General features: G+C 36.6%; 1 non-coding gene across 1 annotated transcript; it reads right to left on the reverse strand.

The window, feature by feature from the left end:
- Positions 1 to 5905: 5905 nt before the first annotated feature.
- On the reverse strand, positions 5906 to 6012 carry LOC127125094 (small nucleolar RNA R71). The gene has a single exon (XR_007804555.1). It is a non-coding gene; the product is annotated as a small nucleolar RNA R71 (small nucleolar RNA).
- Positions 6013 to 6213: the final 201 nt, after the last annotated feature.

Genomic DNA, 6213 nt, shown 5'->3' on the forward strand with positions numbered 1-6213 from the left:
GACCCATGTCAAATTTTTGTTTCATTCACTTTTAAGGACAAAGTTGTATAGGCATTTGCTTCATGCCTTTCTTTTAAATTATTCCAAACAACATGTGGATTTTGTTTTGGGTCGTACATGATGCCCGTGACGGGAGGCCTAGGAGCAACATCAAGCGAAATAACACATTTAGTAGGTTGCCATTCATGACCAAGGGAAGAGGATTCGACCTTTCTGGTGTGTTAATCATCGTCTAGTCGTCTGCATAACGTGCCTTCTCTCACGTAGAGAATTTTAACTGATCATGTTATATAAGGAAGGAAATGTATGATTTTAGGTAATTCAAATTCGTTATCACTTTCACACCACTCGTTATTTTCTCACTAAATCGGGCGTTTGAGTGTTAACCTTGCAAGTCATACCCCTATATTTCGCTCTGGGAACTTATTCCACTGATCCAAGAACTCACCTCATTGTTGCACCAATCATTTTTGGCTCTTAAGGTGAATAATGACATTGTATGTGGAAATCGACTTCTGATTCCTATGAAATCCACATTGTTTCTTTGTCGCATATCCAAGTCTTTGATCATTTCTTTGTGAATACTAATATTATTCGAACAATCCGACACTCTACTCTTAAAGTTATGTTGAATTCGAAAATCACACGGTCTATCAAAGTCATTGTTGCATGTACTAAAGCTAATAGAGCTCATCCTCCTTCGCGATAGATGGATGATCAAGTCTTAGTGACATCTCCCTTAGTTCCAATATTACATGATTTAACGTCTCCAAGAGTCAACCAAAGAGCATTCCAAGTTTTTTCAACATATCAACCTTTGCATCGGCCTCATAAAGTTGAACCTTCGAACTGACGTCCCTTACAACCTCTGATACCAAGATAAAATATGTTTCGCAACCTCTAATTGTTGCAAGTCAATCTAGGCATATAGGTAGTCATTGACCTATTAAACATCGTGTATTGTAGATTTATGTACTTGCATGTATAATGAATGCAACAATTTGTTGACCTTTGTGACTTTGATGATGAAAATAGTGTGAGTTGAAGTATTCATATGTTGTTATGATCTAGTTATGATGCTTGGAGATCAAGATCTAAAAGTCTATCTCTAAAGGACAACATCTAATGTCAAGCGAAATTAAGTGGACTCTTTAATGATCCCAATCAAACAATCTCTCTGATGATGGTTCCTATCAAGGGGTTGTACCAAGCCTCATTAGATAGAATAAGTTAAGTCTCAGATGAAGTGTGGAATCATGGATATATCAAATAAGGGATCTTGAATCTTCAGAGGTTTGAAATAGGGGAAGTGTTAAAGTTCTCTTGTGTATGTCGAATGGTTTGTTTTTGTAAAGGTATAAGATTAACTCTTAAATTATAAAGGCAAATTACACACACACACACACACACACACATACACATGCATACACACACTTTTAAATGATCATAAAGCCTATATGGTTTTATTCAAACTACCGGAAAACTTGTTTGCATCTAACTAATGAATTAAGGACTCATATAAATCAATCAAAGGGTTTTTTTACTTGGCATAATCAACTAGTGACGTCGCCATTTAAAAACCTTTCTTATTTGAATTATATAACCAATTACAGGAAATTCATAATAAATTATGATCATTATAAAGCACTTGATTCTTTCCATTTTTAGCCATGTTTTGTCATATAAATAGAGGGCTCGTATTTCATTTCATTCACACCATAAACTGCTTAAACACCTCTCTCTCTCTCTCTCTCTCTCTCTCTCTCTCTCTCTCTCTCTCTCTCTCTCTCTCTCTGTATATATATATATATATAAAGAGAGAGAGAGAGAGAGAGAGAGAGATCTTAAATTTTGCCTTGGTGCTTTTAAGAATGAATCTTTTATGAATGAGTTGTTGAGTTCCGGTGTGGGGTATTATTGTAATATCTCCTTTATGAGAAGTTCATTTTGGTTATGATCTAAACCAACTAAAAAGATCTTGTTTGGTTGTTGAGGTGAACTTCGTAAAATCTCTTTTTAATTTCTGAGACCAGTCTGTTAAAATATTGTGTTTGGTTCGTGAGCTTAGCATTGTGTCAAAAGCTCTCATTTAGTTCAATATTGTCCTGATGTTAAAATTTTGTGTTTCGTTGAGAGATATTTATAGTTAAAACTCATGTTTGGTTTGGAGGATAACCATTGTAAAAGTCCAGTTCGTTTGTAAGGAGGTTTATGTGCAAAACTTGTAAAAAAAACTCACATCATAATTAAAACTCTCAAGAATAAGTTCTTAGGGAGAGAAGTATGCCATGTCGTTAGGTTGAAAATCTATAAATATTTGGTGCATCTTTCTCTACTCGTATCTCACTATGTTAGAGTCATTTATTTACCTACTATTTATTTTTTTACTTTTATTTTCTTTATTTTGCTGCTTATTCCTTGTTTGTTTTACAAACTTGTTTTGAGCAATTTGGTAAACAAAACAAGTTTCAATTTACTTAAGGATTAAACTCGAAAAGTATGGTTTTGAAAGCGATAGCGAAGATCATGGATTTTGAGCAAGTTGACATAAGTGTTGAAAAGTATGGTTTTGAAAGCGATAACAAAGATCATAGCAATGTTTAAAGGTGATGACTAAAATGTAAAAGAAAATCGAAGAAAAATAAACTTAATATATAAATGATTGAAATACAACGAAAAAGCTTTAATTCATAAAAGGTGAAACGCATACGTACATCCTGAAACGCTTTCTAAAAAACACAAATACTTTGAATTGTATAGAAATATATACAATTGTGGACCCCCTGTTAGCTCATATTTTCGACACCCATCCAGAATTACCAAAATTGGAAAATATGCACAGCTGGTTTCGACCAAGAAGTAGTATTGGACCAGCTGGAAGTGAGTCAACTTGGCTAGGTGGATAAAGACCACATGGAACCAACTGGAAAGAATGTTCCATGAGCAGTTCTACATGGGGCAAACGAAGATAAGTTTGAAAGAGTTGGCTAATGTCAGACGAAAGTTCACTGAGCCAATTGATGATTATCTGAACAGATTTCGACTACTCAAAGCCAGGTGTTTTACGTAAATACCAGAGCATGAACTGGTCGAAATGGCCGTTGGGGGACTTTACTATTCAATTAGAAAGAAATTAGACACTTAATACCTAAGGGATATGGCCCAATTGGCTGACGGAGTTCGACAAGTAGAACGTTTAAAAAAAGAAAAGGCTAGGGCGAATAAAGGTAAAAGGGTAGCCTATGTCGATTTCAGGAATGATGATGAAGGTTCATGTTATGAAGTTTCAGACTTCGACGACAATGAGATCGACCTTGCTGAATTGACACAAGGACCACCATATGCGTGCAAAGTTTTAGCCCCTTGTCGAACCTAAAAAGAATGACAGATTTCCTAAGAAAACATATACGTTCGGCGTTACAAAATGTGACTAAATTTTTGACTTACTAGTCAAAGATGGTCAGATGATAATACCTTCGGGTGCCAAATGTACCACCTTTAGAACAAAGAAAGAAAAGAGGGTTTTGCAAATACCACAGTTTTTTGGGTCATAAAATGTCTCAATGTTTTATTTTCAGGGACCTTGTGCAGAGTGCCTGATCACACTAAAATTTACGTATTTTCGACTCCGATTTCGCATGCATTCTAGTTATTTTATTATCGTTTTGTTGTGTTATTACTGTGTTTTCCTTTGTTTTCAGGTTTTTACCTTAATAGGAGCCCCGATCGAGAAAAGGAGCGAAAAAGAGCCAAAAACCCTAAAAATCAGCATTTTGCTCTTATGGCCTACCCAATGGCGGGCGCCACAGTCCAAGCCATGACGTGTCCAATTCAAACTTCCATCAACTCCAACGTTTTCCCACCACTTCCACTAAGGCGCCCCACTTTGTGCTTGTGGCGGGCGTCATGGCCTTGTGGCGGGCGCCACAAGAGGAAAACGGTTTCCTCTATTTTCAAGTTGAAGGGCATCCAAGTCAATTCCACCTTTTTTATTTCCTTATAAATAGAAACGCGAATTCAGTTTTACAATCACCCAAACTTAGAGCAGACGAAGATCCGAACGTTGGAACAAGGCGAAATCAGAAGCAACTTTGTTTCACTTAGGCATACATTCAGTTTTATAAAGTGGTAATCGCTTCGCATTGGAGTGTTACCACAATTGTGTAATTGAGTCTGTGATAGAGTTTGTACTCGAGTTTGGAGCACTTTGGAAGGAAGTTAATCCTGCCGCCATTTTCTTTTCCGCATTGCAATTTACTCAGCCCTCCGATTGGAACAGGTTTTTATTACTCGCCTTTACTTTATTTATTTCCCGCACTCGCTTTTACTTTATTTATTTCCCGCACCCGCTTTTACTTTATTTATTTCCTGCACTCGCCTTTACTTTATTTATTTCCCGCACTCGCTTTTACTTTATTTATTTCCCGCACTCGCTTTAAATTATTTATTTCCCGCACTCACTTTAAATTATTTATTTTCCGCACTCGCTTTAAATTATTTACTTTCCGCACTCGCACTACTTTTATTTATTTTAATGCACTTTTACTTTACCATGCCTAGCTAAATTCATAAGGCTAAAATGTAAGGATCTTAATTAAACCAGTAATCCGTACAATTGTTCGTAGAAACACTTAAAGGGCTATTTTAACTTTCAAATTAAGTTTTCCCGCACTTCAATTCCGTTGGGTAAGATCGAAATCCGTCCAACGTTCTTTTAAACTTAATTGTTTTTAACTACTTCAAAAACAGCGAAAGCGCTTTGTCTAGTTCATTAGGAGTTTTTAACATCAAGAAGAAAAGAGATTTTGAAACTATTTTCGGACGCGTTTATAAGTTTAGAGTCTGGTTCGTGAGAACCTCTTTTGGTTAAGAATTCCAGGTTATAATACTTTTCAACTTAGTCAAGATACTATATTTCTTAAAAATAGGTTTACTACTCTAACGCAATGCGCGCCTTTTTATAAGTGACAATAAGAGGGTTTGATTAGGGAGTACAACTCGGTTCTGAATACGCGAAAGCGACAGTTCCCGTTAAATTAGTTCTTTTCAAAGTAGGAAACATTGCCCATAAGTAGTTTTATTAGCAAGTACATGGATTATCATTTAATTATGTGAATTACATTCGACCCTGTCTTTATTAATTAAATTTATTTTAAAACTTTACTTTTCAATTGCACACTACAAAAACACCTATTTTAATTGCCTTTGACAAACACCATAACAATAGATAACGATAGATTGACACTTGGTCTTTGTGGTTCGATAATCTTTTATATTACTCTGACGCGTTCGTACACTTGCGAACATCAAGATTTACAACGCATCAAGTTTTTGGCGCCGTTGCTGGGGACCAATTTCATCAAATTCATTTTCCTGTTGTTATATCGTTTAGACTTAGGTTATTTCCCGTCGGTCGATGCGAAGAACTCGCAGCACCGGAAGTTTAAGTTTAGTAAACCCTCCGGCGGAACCTGAACGTTACGCTCGCGCACGTTTATGCTTTCATAGAATTAAGAGAGCTATGGCCGAAGATCAAAACCAAAGACCTCTTAAGGACTTCGCTCAACCATCTAACGAAGAACCTAGTTCTAGTATAGTAAACCCAATCATCCCAGCTAATAATTTTGAACTTAAACCATTCCTGTTGCAACTAGTGCAACAGAGACAATTCGCGGGTTTCGCTACCGAGAACCCTAACCAACATTTAAAAATATTTCTTCAATTAGCATATACTTTTAAAACCAATGGAGCTTCTCCTGAGGCAATACGTTTAAGATTATTTCCTTTTTCCCTCAGAGATAAACCTCTATCATGGTTAGATTCCCTTCCACCTAATTCCATTACGACTTGGGATAACCTTAGAAGAGTTTTTCTTGCTAGATATTTTCCCCCGAGTAAGACCGCCGTTCTTCGAAACCATATAACTAGATTTACCCAAAACCAAGGAGAATTGTTGTTCGAAGCTTGGGAGAGATATAAAGAGTTGTTACGAGCATGCCCACATCATGGTTTAGAAAATTGGTTAATCATTCAAACCTTCTATAATGGACTTCATTACAACACAAAGATGACCATCGACGCTGCCGCAGGTGGTGCTCTGATGAACAAACCTTACCCTGAAGCTAGTGCCCTCATCGAAGACATGGCTCAAAACCATCAATCATGGGGAGTCGAACGAGCGACAATTGAGAAGAAGGAAGCCCAAGGAGGAGT

The sequence above is a fragment of the Lathyrus oleraceus genome, chromosome 2 (assembly GCF_024323335.1).
Source record: "Lathyrus oleraceus cultivar Zhongwan6 chromosome 2, CAAS_Psat_ZW6_1.0, whole genome shotgun sequence".
Lineage (NCBI taxonomy): Eukaryota > Viridiplantae > Streptophyta > Magnoliopsida > Fabales > Fabaceae > Lathyrus > Lathyrus oleraceus.